This window comes from Amphibalanus amphitrite, unplaced genomic scaffold (genome assembly GCF_019059575.1).
Source record: "Amphibalanus amphitrite isolate SeventyFive unplaced genomic scaffold, NRLGWU_Aamphi_draft 001971F_arrow, whole genome shotgun sequence".
Lineage (NCBI taxonomy): Eukaryota > Metazoa > Arthropoda > Thecostraca > Balanomorpha > Balanidae > Amphibalanus > Amphibalanus amphitrite.
The window spans coordinates 1-15,997 of record NW_024883464.1 but is presented as its reverse complement, the minus strand read 5'-3'; the positions used below and the strand labels follow the sequence as shown (position 1 = coordinate 15,997).

Genomic DNA, 15,997 nt, shown 5'->3' with positions numbered 1-15,997 from the left:
TTACGTTTTTTTTTTGCGTCGGGCGGGCGATTCTTTATTTTTTGCGACGTTTGCGTCGGCATTTCGGGCGTGCCTTTGGCGCATTTTGCGGTGTTTGCGTTTTGCGGCGGGCGGGCGGCGTTTCACAATTCAAAGTCCCAACATTCGGATCTCCATAGCTCCTCGAAAAGCCATACACACCTACTATACAGTTTAATGAAGAAACTAACAAACTCTACTTATTAAACCTAGAAGTTTTGACAACCAAACTGATAATCCCCTTAATATATCTCGAACCTATACAGTTATCGCGTAAACCTGTATTCTAGTCTATATTATGAATTATAACATGTCCGTGCGTGCGTGCCTGCGACTGTCATGCCTTATGTGTCTTATTGCGCCTGAAAGGCGCCGCGTAGCGACGTGAAATTTGGCATGCCGAATCGATGGGTTGATGTGACCTCTGTATTAAAATTTGGGACGGATCGGTCCAGGGGTGCGCCGTCGGCACGTGCAAAAGGGTGCTCCCATAGGCTTAACACGGGGACGGCGAAAACCGCCAACGGGCGAAAATCGGGCTTGCAGCGCTCCTCTCCCGGGCTTATAACTCGGCGATGGGTGACCGCAGCGAGATGGGATTGCCACCAATGGATAGAGGAGAGATGGAACTAGCGTATCGATATGGTTTCATAGCATAGCACGCGCCACGTGCAAGACAGCACCCCCGGTTGTCAAAAAATGACCGATTTAGTGCATTGTGACGGGAAAATGGATGCCGCTGGAAAACGGCCTGACGGAATGAAATCAGTGTGGTGCCATTTTACAGACAAATGTACGTGTAATGATAGGAAAGCAAATAAAAACTGATGATCCGTACCATTTCCTTAATAATGAAAAAATAATTGGAAAATTTGATTCGCGCGGAGCGCGATGTCCTTTACAACATCAAAACGTATTGAAAACGCTTCTCAATCGCTATGAAACCTACATATTCGGAAAGACCATTCTTTTCTGACCAATATCCACCCAAAATATTATCGAAAAGTCAATAAACTTTCGTGAAAATGACTCAAACATACGACCGTGTTTTGTTAACGTTACCGGTATTTTTCGACAAAATCCGATCGATGGCTTATGGCCGGCAAGTCATTCAACTTTTGACAATAGCTATCAAAGCATGGGCTGCAATGCACCGCCCGCCAAGAGGAATTCGGAAACACAAAATAGGTGCTCCCCAGTAAACAACAAATTTGTATTAGCAATAACTTAGCCGGTACTGGGCCGATTGTGCTGAAACTTTGACTGTGGGTGGAGGGGGCACTCACCTGGCGATGCACGGCCATGTGTCGCAGGTGGGGTGGACCGATTGCACGTGCGCACGTGAGGGGTCCACTTATACATCTCAAGAACGGCTGGGCCGATTTCGCTCAAATTTTGTTCACTGTTGGGGACAATTTAGAAAGGTGGCTGGCACAAGTCATATGGAGTCTCAGTTAGCGCGTGCGCACGTGCAGCGGGCCAGTTTTATATCTCAAGAACGGCTGGGCCGATTGCGCTCAAATTTGGTACGTTACTTTAATCGAGTATGAGAAGGTTAACTATGTGTAGGTTATTAGTAAGGTAGCATATGGGTAGGTTAGGGTAGGGTAGGGTGGGTTTGAGTTCGATAAAGGCAAACCATGAGAAAGGCTCTAACAACCCGCAACCAGCACCAGCATACCATGCCGTTAAAACAAATATCCAACTCCGACAAAATAAGACAAATAAAAATCATAAGTTCCCACACCCAAAATAATGCCTCCTCAAATGCATCCATCAAAACGCACAGTTATAGTGCAAAACATGCCATCTAGTCTATATTATGAATTATAAGTTGTCCGTCCAATCTCCATCCGTGTGTCATGACTTATGTGTCTTATTGCGCCGGAACGGCGCCGCGTATCGGCGTGAAATTTGGCATGCCAAATCTGTGGGCGTGGGCGGCCTTTGTATTAAAATTTGGGCGTGATCGGACCAGGGGTGCGCCGTCAGCACGCGCTCGCGTGCGCCATAGGGTTAACACGGGAAACGGTCAAATCGAAGATCGGGCGAAAACCGGCCTGCGGCGCCCGCTTCCCGGCTGTATAAATCGGCAACGGAGGGTCGCAGCGAGAAGCGGTTTACACCACTCGATAGAGGAGAGATGGGCCTAGCGTATTGATATGGTTTCATAATATAGCACGCGCCACGTGCAAGACAGCACCCCCGGTTGTGAAAAAATGACCGATTTCGTGCATTGTGACGGGAAAAGCGATGCCGCTGGAAAACGGCTTGACGGAATGAAATCGGTGTTGTATCATTTTGCAGACAAATGCATGTGTTATCAGAGAATAGCAAACAAAAACTGATGATCCGTACCATTTCCTTAATAATGAAAAATTAATTTGAAAATTTGATTCGCGCGGAGCGCGACGTCCTTTACAACATCAAAACGTATTGAAAACGCTGATCAATCGCTATAAAACCCACATATTCGGAAAGAGCATTCATTTCTGACCAATATCCACCCAAAATATTATCGAAAAGTCAATAAACTTTTGTGAAAATGACTCAAACATACGACCGTGTTTCGTTAACGTTACGGGTATTTTTCGACAAAATCCATCGATGGCTTATGGCCGGCAGGTCATACAACTTCTGACAATAGCTATCAAAGCATGGGCTGCAATGCACCGCCCGCCCAGCGGAAACCCAAATACTTGAAATAAGCGCCTACCAGTAAACAGCACATTATTGTACTAGGAATAACTCCGCTACTACTGGGCCGATTGCGCTGAAACTTGGACTGTGGGTGGAGGGGGCATTAATCTGGCGGTGCATGGTCGTTTGTGACAGGTAGGGTGGATCGATTGCACGTGCGCACGTGAGGGGTCCGCTTCCACATCTCAAGAACGGCTGGGCCGATTTCGCTCAAATTTTGTTTACTGTTGCTTTCCAAATTCTGGTTTAGGTGGACTTTTCAAGATTTTTTTCTGATTTACTGTGGACATTCTGTTTTGGTGGACCCAAAAAGTCCACGTAAAAATAAACGCACAGAACACCTTTTAGCTGGACGTAAACGTATCCGAAAGAACAAGTCTGTTTCGGTGGACTCAAAAATTGTCCACCTTAGGCGCCATCTATCTCTAAACTAAAAAATTTGATGGTTCGTAGTTCCAATATCTGCCACAGACGGCGCCACCATCGGCTGGCTCTGTGTTGAAGCTCGGAAACGCACGCCTTGATCAGCGCGGGCTAGCGCGGGCATGCAGCAAAAACGTAACATGATATGATTTATAGTGTGGTCTGTGGAATGTGAAGCGATCAAAATAGACGTTTGTTTTATTTTTAAAAAAGTGTAAAAATAAATTAATTATATTATGTATCTTAGAAACCCGTGAATTAGAGTATGATGAAGTTTTGTGTAGTTGCAACAACACTGTTTTTTGTTGCGGTGTTATCGGCGCGGCACGGCTCACCACGTGGCGGTGTCAGTGTTGGGATTTGGAAGAGATAAAGCTTTGGGTGGTACTAATTTGTGTTTTTTTTTGTGCTGGGAGCTTTTTGAAGTCTGTGAGGTAAGTGGAAATTATTTGTAGACATCTATTTGTTGGATACTGGTATTGCAGAGTACCGATTTGCCATGCGATTGTTTGGGCCGGACTTGCAGGCGTCACACTTCAACTTCTTTTTGCAACCAAGGAGCGGGGCCGGATGGTCACTATACCCAGAGATGCTTTCTAATCAAACCAAACCAAAATAGACCTAACCAAACCTAACCAAACCTGACCTAACCAGTACAACCTACAACCTAAAACCTACAACCTAAAACCTACAACCTAAAACCTACAACCTAAAACCTAAAACCTACCACCTAAAACCTACAACCTACAACCTAACCTACAGCACCTCTCCTTGGTTGCTAAAAGAAGTGTTACGCCTGCTTTACGACTACCCTTGAAATGTGGCTAGCCGCTACTTGCTATTTCTTTACAAGATCTCAGGCCTCGGGGTCAATTAATGATGTAGGTACTCTGGCTCCGGATCAATTCAACAAAATGCAGGGCTGCCCTACATTGTGCACTAACCTGTTTGAAGTATGTACTTGTGTTCAGGATCCCAATCTGAATCCAGTTTAGGGGAAAACACCATGTTTATAAGTGTAGGTTTTGGGCAGTGGCGCCGGGCGCGGGAACCGGGGGCTAGCGGGGGCTGAGCCCTTCTAACTTTACCCCTAATTTGGGGAGGACAAGCTGCCCTAATAGTTCCTGGTCTCATGAAAAGTTGTGGGGCACTGCTCCCACGGCCCCAGAGTTGTGGGGGCAAGCTTCCCTCACTGCCCCCTCCCCCGGTTCCTGTGCCTCTGTATGAATCTATGAAATTATGTTGGTAGATTTCCGATTTTGATTCCTCCAGCTGTGAGGAGGGGGGGGGGGCTCAAATACATAATGAGCCCCCCAGCCGAAAAGTTGGAGGGGCTCAGCCCCCGCTAGCCCCCCCGGTTCCCGCGCCTAACTAGGTCATTCAAAGACATTTTATGGTCATGACCTCTTAGTGTATTGTCAATAGGCCAAAGCTTGAAGAGTCTCTCAATCCCAAATGGTTTTCAGCTCAGTTTTAGCATTTTGTTATCTTATGGGTCACCTTTAATGAAATTAAGACCCACTTTGGCCTTATGACCTTAACTTATGGGTGGGTCCCCCAATGACCTACCGTTATGTCCATTTTGTATATCTCAGAATTTGTATATCTATGACCTGAGGTAAGGTCAGGTCAGATTCATTATCTTTACATTACAAGCCTATGGATAAATTTGAAATGCGCACCGCTTTGTGGAAACGAGTCAAAACCACTCAAGTCTTTCAGGATTTTGACATATTGAATCATCTATGACGATCCAGGTATCATTTACTGACAGAGACAGGAAAAGGTCATCTGAGTTCGTGCGAGGTCATCAATAGTTGCTTGTCAATAAACCATGATAAATTGGCGCTAAAGACATGTAAGTGGCACCAAACTGCTTGCCTTGCCAAGTCACGCGTCGTTTGCTATACAACGTGACGTATCAACCCCGCCCCTATTGGGTCATGACCTCTCCCCCACCAGAGGTCAAGTTTTAAATTGGCCTTAATGAAGGTCATCAAGTATTTGTTTCGAATCGCCTCGACAAGAGAAGCACAATGGTGTCAATTTTATGTCTTTATTCAAAAGTTTTATCTACTATACTTAGGTTACTATTTCAATAACATTTTATTTTTATGACCTCTGGTGACCTCAATATTGACCTGACGCATTTTTATTTAAAAGTTGTAGCTCTTTGACCGACCTATCAAACGCCGTTTGCTGCGTCGATGCGTGGTTTTCGAGAAATAACGGGGGGCTGATAAGCCTGCCCTGCCTGCCCGGAATCTTACCTTTCAGAGCCCGCCCGGAATATGGTTTAAGGGTGTATACTGTATACAGCGGTGTCCTTTGCCCAGTTTTTTTTATTTTTTAAGTTGCCCAACATGCCGTACTCAACCATACAACTGACCTTTTAGCATCATTTGTGTATAACACTGCAAATTGCACACATCTCAGCCATTTAAATGTAGCGATTGAAGGCATAATGCCAGTTGCCTCATAAAATATAATGGTACCTATATACCTAAGTGTGTTGTTGAGAAGGTCAACAATGTAAGGTTTTCAAGTGAGGAGTAAAGGCCAGCTCTAGAGTGCATTGTACTAGGAACCGTTAATACCTTGTTTGAAAGTCTATTTTTCTTGACCTTTTAATTCAATTCGTTGTTGGAAAATTGCAGTGGCAACAAAAATTATGAGTCACCTGCTGCATGCCCGTTGGCCATACAGATTGTCTTCTTTCTGCCTTAGTTACTAAAAGCGGCTAAAGAAAGATAAATGCTTACAGAAAAATCTCACCATACAGGCTTTCTTTCCAGGTGACTTGTTAGCTATCTTACATGCAGGCTTTCTTTTCAGGTAGCTTGGATGTTCAGGCCACTTTGATAGTCCAAGATGCTGTCTGGTACTAATGTACGCAAGGTAAGATGTGGGGTCATCCAATCTGTTTTATGTGTCTGCATTTAACAATCTCCATATCCAAATAAATAAAGTAATATTTATTTCGAAAGAACCATTCTGTATTGAGTTACTTCTGCCGTGCCTGTGAATCGTGAGAGGCAGTTTCACTGCCTCAAAAGTTAGAAATATGTCCTTAAATTAAAGTGGGAATGGGGAAGTAGGGTTAACCATCATTCTCCTTCGTTGCGCGTATAAAAGACCCATTGTTCTTTGAGCTGTTAATTATTTCCCTTCCCTTTCGAGACGTATGTGAAGGACAGAAAATTGATTTTTAAATTCAAGGTGATGCGAGTAGATCATCACAGGGTAACCAACACTAACAAACTAACTAACACAGGATAGTAAAACTAACTTTTGTTGAGAGGAACGGCCGAAAACGTAGGCAAAGTTTGGCGGCGCTACGCACGGTAATTTTCCGCTCAGCTCAGAAAAAATACGGGTTGGCCGTCCAGACTGGTCCAGACGCCCCTTCCCGGCTCGGCGCGGATTAGTGGGAGTGAATGAGTGAGTGAGTGAGTGAGTGAGTTACATTAACCCGCGCCCGGCTGGGGGTCCTGGATTTCCACGCCCTGCTGGGGGGGGGGGGGTGTTTGAACACCCCTCCCCTTCTAACTCGGCTCCTGGGCCACGTAGCGATACGCGGAAGGCGGCGTTCGAAAGAGCGCCAAAAATAATGACGAAATCACTACGGTCAATTTTTTGGTCAAATCAAAGGTCAGGTCACCAGAGGTCATTGAAGGCAAAATTTCGCCGATTTCCAGGTCGAATGTCGACAATTTCCATGAAGCCAACGCATAACTCGGGAACCAATAGAGGTAAAGCGCCGCGGAAAAGCGCATTCGATAGCCCTATTAACGCCCTTTCTGAATAATTCTCTCAGATTTGACCTAACGTCAACGGTTTTGCATGCAGGGGGCAAAAACTGCAAAATAGCCGATTTTTTCGGAAACAGTTTTTCTGCAATGATTTTTTACCCAAGCCTTGTACGAGCTTACTTTTACCGACATCGTGTTCCTCTCGTCAAGACGCATCGAATGAACTATAACTTGACCTTGAAAGGTCAACTTGAAAATTTGACATCAGGTCAAGGTCATGACCTGACCGGAAAGTGTCATGTTGCATATCAGTTGATCCGTATCGTCGAGCTGAACACATCTAAGGCGTTTTTATCGCTCTAGCATGCCTCTATCAAAAGTAATTTGCGAAAAAACTGTTGATGCCATTCGTGACCTAAGATGACCTCAGGGCATAAACAGGGGTCATGGACACCATTTTCATGTTCAGTGTGTATAAATTACTTGTAATTCAGTGTTTGGGAGTGTTTATAATGTCTTTCGTCCAAAAGAGGCGCATTTCAATTTTCTCCCATTGACTTATAATGGGGAGGTCGCAAAATTGACCTGACCTTAGGTCATCGATATCAAAATTCTGAAATATGCATTTTGTACATGCTATTGCTCTTAGCAATCTCTGAAAGTTTCAAAGCGATCGGTCACTCGGTGTAGCTATGACAGACATTGAAACTATGAGGTGAGGTCACTTCAAGTGACCTGGTGACCTGACCTTGAATGACCTTGGTCTGAAATTTTCACAACATGTGTAGAATTGATGTGTGATAAGGCGTACAAAAAACGAGCGCCGTTTTTGAGATATTTGCGAAAAACCATAAGGGGGGTGTTCAAACACCCCCCCCCCCCCAGCAGGGCGCAGGTTAAGGGGGCGCATGTAAATGAATTAATCATTCCTTTCTACCCGAATTATGAATGATGAATTGCGTGTTACCATGATAACCCTTCTATTTTTTTTTTAAATCATGGTGTGTCAATTGAAGTGAGGTAATATTTCTTTTTTTTTTTAGAAGCGACCAGCAGCTGTTACTTCTGGACGAAGGAGGAAAGTGGCGAAAACTGTTCAGGTAAGTGTTCGTTCAGTATCCATATGCGAAAGACATTATTCATATTTCGTAAGCACCACAATTGTTTCTCATTTTGTTAATGCTTAGCTAGCAGACAATTTCATGAAGGTTTACTGTGGGTCAAACCTGGTTTGCTGATACAACTTTTACTGAGGGCATTATTAAAGGGATAAGTCCCGCGGAAGCAGCCAGGTAGCGCCTACACAATATGCAATGGCGCCTCACTTGCACCTACTTGTGTGTCTGGTCGGGACTATCTCTTGTGGTATTAATTTAAAGAGACGCTAAAATTGTATTGAACGTAATGTTTAATTTCTCCTGCGTACTTGCTCTTAATCGGTTATAATCTAAGCAATTAGTAATGAGCCAAGTTACAGATAAAACGGCCAAGTTATGATTGATGGCCAAATGTTGCCTTGAGCAAAATAAGGCAAAATGTTTCATCAACAATTACGATTTAATTTCGGATTTTGAAAGATTAGTTTTTAACTTCTCTTTTATATAGCTGATATCGATAAGACGACGCGCCACTATTACCTATCATCAGCCTCTTTTTGCAGGCTGAACACTAAAGCTAACAGTGCATTAGGAACACGTGGAGGGGGGGGGGGCGAACTTACCAATTAGTTAAGCTAAATTGAAGAAAAGGTAATTGACGGAATCGATTTTTTCAGGATCTCTATTTTGTGGAAAGAATATTAGCCCACCAGTGGAAAGACGGCAACATGATGTACCTCATCAAGTGGCAAGGTTTCAGGTAAGCGTTGGAGAGTGGGGATAACTGGGACGCGGGAGAAGTGGGACACCTTCAATATCTTAGTGACCGATTGGACAAACAATTTTGTTTTTGCATATTTTCTCATGAATTCCGTTGGTGTGCAGACTTCATCGTATCATGTACTTGTATCTATTCCCGGGAATGCGGTGGGACCGCTGGCTCTTGAGATAAAGGGACCAGGCCTTCTGGTTCTTTCCATGGTTGTTCAAAGTGGGCGTTTGGTTGCGTCATCCTGCTGGAATGTCCTGGTGGTTATCGCAGTAATAGCATGGTCTTTCTTGGCCCCTGTTTCAACATATGCAGTATATTGTGTCGATGCGGGTAGCCTCGACACTTTGTGTGCACTAGGGTTAAAAAAGAAAACGATTCATTGATCGGTCTGATGGCTAGGGTCATTCATTCCTTGGTTTGGGAATCACCGAATAGGCCTCTGAACCCGTTGGAAACGTCATTGTGAAAAGGACATTGATATGCTTTTACGTTAAATCAGTTATTTTTATTGATTAGGTTCCTTTTAAAACTACAGAAACTGCATTCTGCCTAACCAGTAGTGAATAAAAGACATTCTTTAGCATGTTAACTGGTCGAAATTTATGGGTTTAGAATTGAAATAATTCACTCACATTATTTTATTTCACGCACACACTCGCGACATAATTCAACTACCTAAGGGCGACGCCTTGTTTGGGTGTCGCGGGCCGAAGGTTGTGTTTTGCATTTGTGCTAGGGGTCTTGCCATGGAGGATTCCATTGAAAACCTGAGGATGACGGAATCTTTCCCCACTCGCAGGGAATGGGGCTAAAGATCCCGAGATACCGGTGACATGGAACATTTACGGTGCGACGCCGCGAGAAAGAAGCCATCTAGCTTCCAAAGATAATCCACTTCTACTTGATTGTTTTTTTTTGTTTTTTTGTTAAGCTGGCCTTCTGACATCCTTTCCTTTTCCAAAGGATGCCTACGTGGGAGCCAGCGCAGAACCTGAATCCTGTGATCCTTCAAAAGTACCACGGTAAGAGCCATACATTATGCATTCCAGTTAGCTAAACAAATCTACGGCTTGTGTTTTTTATTGGGTTTAGGTGCATGCAATTGTGACTTAAAAGAGCGTTTAATTTTTCAGTCGTTGCTTGTTTTGTTGTGCTTTATCCCATGTTTGGTTTTTGATGGACTCCATCCTTTATAAGAGCTTTCTACATCAATTTATGATGCGATTTTGTTTTCTTGAACGCTGCGAAAGTCAGTGGGTGGTTTCCCCAGGGCGTGTGACTGGTCTGCCCATTGCGTGTCATATGAGCCAAATGATGTGGCAGTCGGGTGCCCCTAAAACCAAAATCATTAATTGCCGTGTGTGTACTGTGTACCTATATTTGTGCCTTGTGATTGTGTATGTACAAGGGGGGTGTTTGAACACCCCTCCCCCCTGTGGTTTTTCGCGAATATCGCCGCCGTTTTTGGCACACCTTATCATACATCAATTCTACACATGTAAAAATTTCAGACCAAGGTCGTTCAAGGTCAGGTCACCAAATCACTTGAAGTGACCTCACCTCATAAAAAGTTTCAATGTCTGCCACAGCTACACCGAGTGACCCATCGCTTTGAAACTTTCAGCGATTCCTAAGATCAGTAGTATGTATAAAATGTATATCTCGGAATTTTGATATCGGTGACCTAAGGTCAGGTCAATTTTGCGACCTCCCCATCATAAGTCAATGGGAGAGAAAATTGAAAGGCGCCTCTTTTGGACGAAAGCCATTATAAACACTACCGAACACTGAATTACAAGGAACTTAGACACACTGAGCATTAAAATGGTATCCATGACCCCTGTTTATGCCCTTGAGGTCATCTCAGGTCACGAATGGTATCTAACAGTTTTTCGCGAATAACTTTTGATAGAAGCATGATAGGGCGATGAAAACGCCTTAGATGTGTTCAGCTCGACGATACGGATCGACTGATATGCAACATGACCCTTTCCGGTCAGGTCATGACCTTGACCTGAGGTCAAATTTTCAAGTTGACCTTCCAAGGTCAAATTATGGTTCATTCGATGCGCTTGACGAGAGGAACACGATGCCGGTAAAAGTAAGCTAGTGCAAAGCTTGGGTCAAAAGTTATTACAGAAAAACTGTTTCCGAAAAAAATAGGCTATTTTGGCAGTTTTGCCCCCCTGCAGGCAAAACCGTTGACGCTAGGTCAAATCTGAGAGAATTACTCAGAAATGGCGCTAATAGGGCTATCGAATGCGCTTTTCCGCGGCGCTCTATTGCTTCCCGAGTTATGCTTTGGCATTTTGGAAATTGTCGACATTCGACCTGAAAATCGGCGAAATTTTGACTTCAATGACCTCTGGTGACCTGACCTTTGACCTGACCTTTGACCTGACCAAAAAGTGACTGAAGTGATTTTCTCATTATTTTTGGCGCGCTTTCGAACGCCGCCTTCCGCGTATCACTACGTGGTCCAGGAGCCGAGTTAGAATGGGGGTGTTCAACCCCCCCCCCCCAGCAGGGCGTAGAAATCCAGGATCCCCAGCGGGGCGCTGGTTAAAGGAGCTAGGCGCGGATACAGGATTTTCCTTAGGAAGGACACGATTTCCAAGGGGGGGCTTGACCTTCAGGGGAGGGGCTTGACCTCCAGAGGTCCGGGGGGCTTGACCTCCAGAGGTTGGGGGGGGGGGGGCTTGACCTCCAGGTTAGGGCAGTGGACGGAATTCAGGGGACGTGATCGACATCTGTTTTTGTCTATGGCCAGGGCGTCCAGGGGACCTGTCACCTGTGCTCGTGCCAGGGACCCGTTTTTCCATTGGGACCAAACAGTGAGGGACCACGTGAAGGGGGTCCTTGATATACCAAGGACCCTGTATTTCTAGGAGTTAGTAGTGGCTCAAGAGGACCTGCAGGCGAGGTTAGGGGTCCCGGATGACCGGGCGCCTGGCTTCTGGGCCATGTGCTGCTAGAGGCCTGGGCTGAAAGGGGTCCTAGCTACATGGGGCCCACCCTTCTGGTTACCCGAACTGGGTCCTTTCGGGGAGCCGGCCCAATCAGGGGACCCGTGCCGTTGAGTGCCCAAGTACCAGAGACCCACCCGTCTTCGGGGGAGGGGCTTTGACCTTCAAAGGGCCATGTTGGCGGGGAACTAGGCCTGCAGTGGCTCGTTCTTCCAGGGAACCCGGGCAGCCAGATGGTCTACATATGTTATTACACCTGTTTGCATTTGCCTTTGACAGATCTGGATAACTATACAGTATCAGTTCGGTAAAAGTCATTCATCGTGACTATACCTCCATAACCAGTGTCGCCTCCTATATGCATAATGGTTAAACAGTTAAATCGGTCAAATGTAAAGGTATAGTAAAAGGAATCGACCTGTGCTGCTGGGGCCCGTCCTCGAAGGCCTGTGCTGCCGGCGTTGTCGGGAGCCCTGGATGCCAGGTGCCCGATAGGCGAGAGCCAAGTGCCAAGCGCTTCTGGGGTACCGGGCCTTTCGGGGGCTCGTCGGTCTGTGATACCCGGGGCACGGACTGTTAAGGATCCGAGCTGCCGGGGGATCAGAATACCAGAGGGGGACCAGCCATCAATTACGTAGGGGCCAGCCGGTCAGGATCAGGGGCCCGCGTCCTGCTAGTGCCCGTCCTGTTAGGGTCCCGGTGCCAGAAGATTTGCATGAGCCATCACCCCTACCCTTTTGGATGTTAAAGCGGGCGTAGCCGGAATGGCAGCCTACTACCTACTGCATCCTAGTGACGTCACTGGGAGCATTCAGCTTTAACCCGCGCCCTGGTGGGGTCTGTTTATAACGCGACCTGGTTGGGGGGGGGGGGGAACTATTCCCCCCTCGTATCTCCGAAACTACTGGACGGAATCCGCAAAACTCAAACGGGCGTTCGAAAGGCCTGTCAAATTTGTCTACGGAAATCAAATTTCATTGACCTCGGGGTCACCGATGACGTCACAGGTCAGGTCAAAGATGAAATGTTTCACCGTTCACGGGTCTTCTAGGGAATGCGCTATAACACCAAGGAAAACGCATTTTGTCGAGAATCAGCGATAGGGCGTCAGTTGCCTAGTAGATATGTTACTATTAGAGGTCACTGACAATACCAGGTCAGGTCATCAAGGGTCACAGGTCAGGTCACATGAACCCAACTTTACTAAGGTTGTGTGATGCATGTTTTATGGCCAATTTTTCATTTCCAACTCAATGGTGTTGGTTATAAGACTATCAGGTACGGCTTAGGTCACTTTCTGGTGAAGGTCAGGTCAAGGTCAGGCCAAAAAAGGTCAAATTTTAAAGTTGATAGTTTTGCATAAAAGGGGTATTGATTCGATGCAGCTCGTCACGGGGGAGTCTAATGGTGGTCTTTGTTTTGCGCTACGGGGTCTAGAATTGCTAAAAATTGAGTTTGAAAATTTGACATCATCAATTTTGAACAGTTTTTTCGCTATAACTTCGCCAAAAAAAGAGGTATCAATCTCAAATTTGGTATGTGGATAGAAGGCGGTAAGGACTACCACATATATTCCGGTTTTTGCGAAATTCAAAAAAACGTTTTGGATTTTTCGACTATTAAATCCAAAAAAATCTATTTTTTGATTTTTGGGATCAAAATCCAAGAATTTTAAAAATCCGAGATAGCAGTTTTGTAGCCCTGTCAATTCTACAGCTTTTATGTCATTTATGTTTATTTATGTTTTATGCTTTTTTATGTTTATCATTTTTCTGTATTTGCAAAGCTATAGGCCTGACAGCTCTTCCCGCGAAACCTTTTTGGGTTCGAAAACGGCAGAACATGATGTTACTCTGACGTCATTTCCGGCCAACCTATCATAGCCTTTGGAAAAATTTTTGGTCACAATGTGTAAAATTGATGTCCGGGAGGGTACTGAAAGTTTGGTGACGATCGGCGCAGCGGTTCTGGAGATATATCGAAAAGTCTGGAGGGGGGCAAAAAATAGCCCCCCCCCACCAGGTCGCGGGTTAATATTGTGTACCCTAGACGCTAACCTACTAAGTTGAATTGTTTTTTTTTTCATAAGAGTTTTTTAGTTTTGACTGGTGTACTACTTAAGTATAATACCAAAATGGTATCCTTTCAGGCCAGATAAGGTCAGGTCAAGTCAACCATTATTATGACTAAGATGTCTGAATGACATAAAATCCCTAAGCCCATCATCGTATTTCCCTTCAGTTTTCCTTCGTTCCAACGATACCCATGACGACCTATTTAACAAAGTTACTGTAGGAGGGCAGGCCAGGTCAGGTCAGGTCAAGTCAACACTTATTATTACTCATATATCTCTGCATAACTGTATTTTAGTACAAATTGTCTCTACTTTTATGCCAAGGAACATCTAAGCTTTATCTGGCAACCCATTACACTTATGGTAAATCACGATCCTTAAATCTGACTTCTGACATTGCCGTGATCTAACCTGACATTTGATACTTCCAAAATTGTGTACACATTACCCTAGGTGTGCAAAAGTTTCCTGTTGTGTGCAAACTTTTGCATCCTGTTGTGTGCAAAAGTTTTGTTTTTGATACACCCAGACATTTAGAAGATTTTGGGGAAAACGTTAAGGGGGCAATAAGTCCCCCCACCGCGTGGAAGGTGGCCTGGAGGCCCACCGCCTGCTGGGTTAACTTCGCTATCTCTCAAATATAATGTTAAGGTGGGATACTGGTCTCGCAAAACAAAGACCACCATTAGACTCCCCGTGACAAGCTGCATCGAATCGATACCCATTTTATGTAAAAACTAAAAAAATATCAACTTTCACCTAATTTGACCTGACCTTGACCTGGCCTTCACCAGAACGTAACCTAAACTGGCCCCAAATGTCGCCTAACCCACATAATCGCATTGCCATGTAAAATGGACCATAAAACTGTATCACACGACACTTTTATTGTGAACCTCAGTGACAGTAGCGGCGGAACACCTTCAATTAAGGGAGGGCACTGCCGACTTTGGTCCCATTCTTCCATGCAACGCCCATAGGGCTAATGTTAAAATGCCAAAATCAAAGGGGGCACGGTGCCCCGGTGCCTCCCCGTTCCGCCGCCATGCTCAGTGACCTGACCTCTATGATCTGACCTGGTATCAGTGACCTCAAATAGCAAAAGATGTGTTTGACGGACAATGCCCAATCGATGATTTTCAATGGTGCTCCTTTTTACTCGTTTTTACAACACATTTCTTGAAATGCCTGTAAACGGTGAAAATTCGAACTTTGACCTGACCTGTGCGTCATCGGTTAGGCCGAGGTCAATGAAATTAGGTCACAAGGTATTCTCTGTTGGGCTATCAAACCGTTTGAATTTTGAAAATCGGCCGGTAACTTTCCGAGATCTAAGGGGGGTGGGTAAGTTCCGCGATAGACCTCGGGCGCGGGTTAAGTCTGAACGGTATAGATGGCTCTTTGTAAACTGTTTTAGTAGTTATGAAACGCAGCAGTTTAGGCCTGGTAGTGGTACCTGTCCCGGAGCTGTCTATTACGTTTTGGTGGGCGACCTTGCTGACTGACTGGTGTACTGTACCAATGCAATATGATGCAGAAAGAATGATGTCATATAATGTAGAACGATTTAATGCAGAAAAGCGTCCTGCGAACGTTAACTGCTTTGGTCATCCTAAAGAAGAGGAATCTGTCATATTACAGGGTCATAACTGTTCGAAACCAGAATTTGCTTATACCAGTGTCCCAAAATTTGTAGATGTGGGTGGGAAACGACATCGAAATGCAGATCATTTCCACTCTCACCTCCAGTTTTCAAGCCCAATTTTCCACTCCCAATCCCACCGAGAAGGAGCAATTGCGGGAATGGTTGTTTTCATCTGTCACAGTTGTAGATAGATTAATGTTTTGTTTTGATCATTTTCCCCTCTTTTTTGGGCCTTACCTGACCGACAATTTTCACTTTCAAATCCTTTTTTTTGGTCAGCAATTTTCCCCTCTGACACCCCAAGCAAAAATATGATTTTGGTACACTGTGCGTTATATGTATCCCCACGGTGAAACTGGTTCGGATCCACCATATATTCATTTTTTTAAGGCTTTGTGCAGTAACACTAAAATTGGCCTTGTTGTTATTTGTTAATGTTTTGCGTCTTCCAGAAACCTCGGCATTCCTGTACGCGGACTTGCTGGCTTGGCGCTCGCTCACCTACAACTGGACCTGGACAAAACGGTGGCGGGAGCATCAGCTGCAGACG

At 45.0% G+C, this 15,997-nt stretch overlaps 1 long non-coding RNA gene across 3 annotated transcripts; it reads left to right on the top strand.

Annotated features, from left to right (window-relative positions):
- The first annotated feature begins 2,971 nt into the window (after window positions 1-2,971).
- On the top strand, window positions 2,972-10,186 carry LOC122375967. 3 transcript variants are annotated; one of them, XR_006255494.1, is made up of 6 exons: window positions 3,259-3,276; window positions 3,389-3,575; window positions 5,977-6,039; window positions 7,937-7,993; window positions 8,668-8,750; window positions 9,726-10,186. It is a non-coding gene; the product is annotated as an uncharacterized LOC122375967 (long non-coding RNA). The 3 variants fall into 3 exon arrangements; XR_006255492.1 differs by having other exon boundaries at window positions 2,972-3,575; window positions 9,726-10,183; XR_006255493.1 differs by lacking the exon at window positions 9,726-10,186 and adding an exon at window positions 9,562-9,664 and having other exon boundaries at window positions 2,972-3,575.
- Window positions 10,187-15,997: the final 5,811 nt, after the last annotated feature.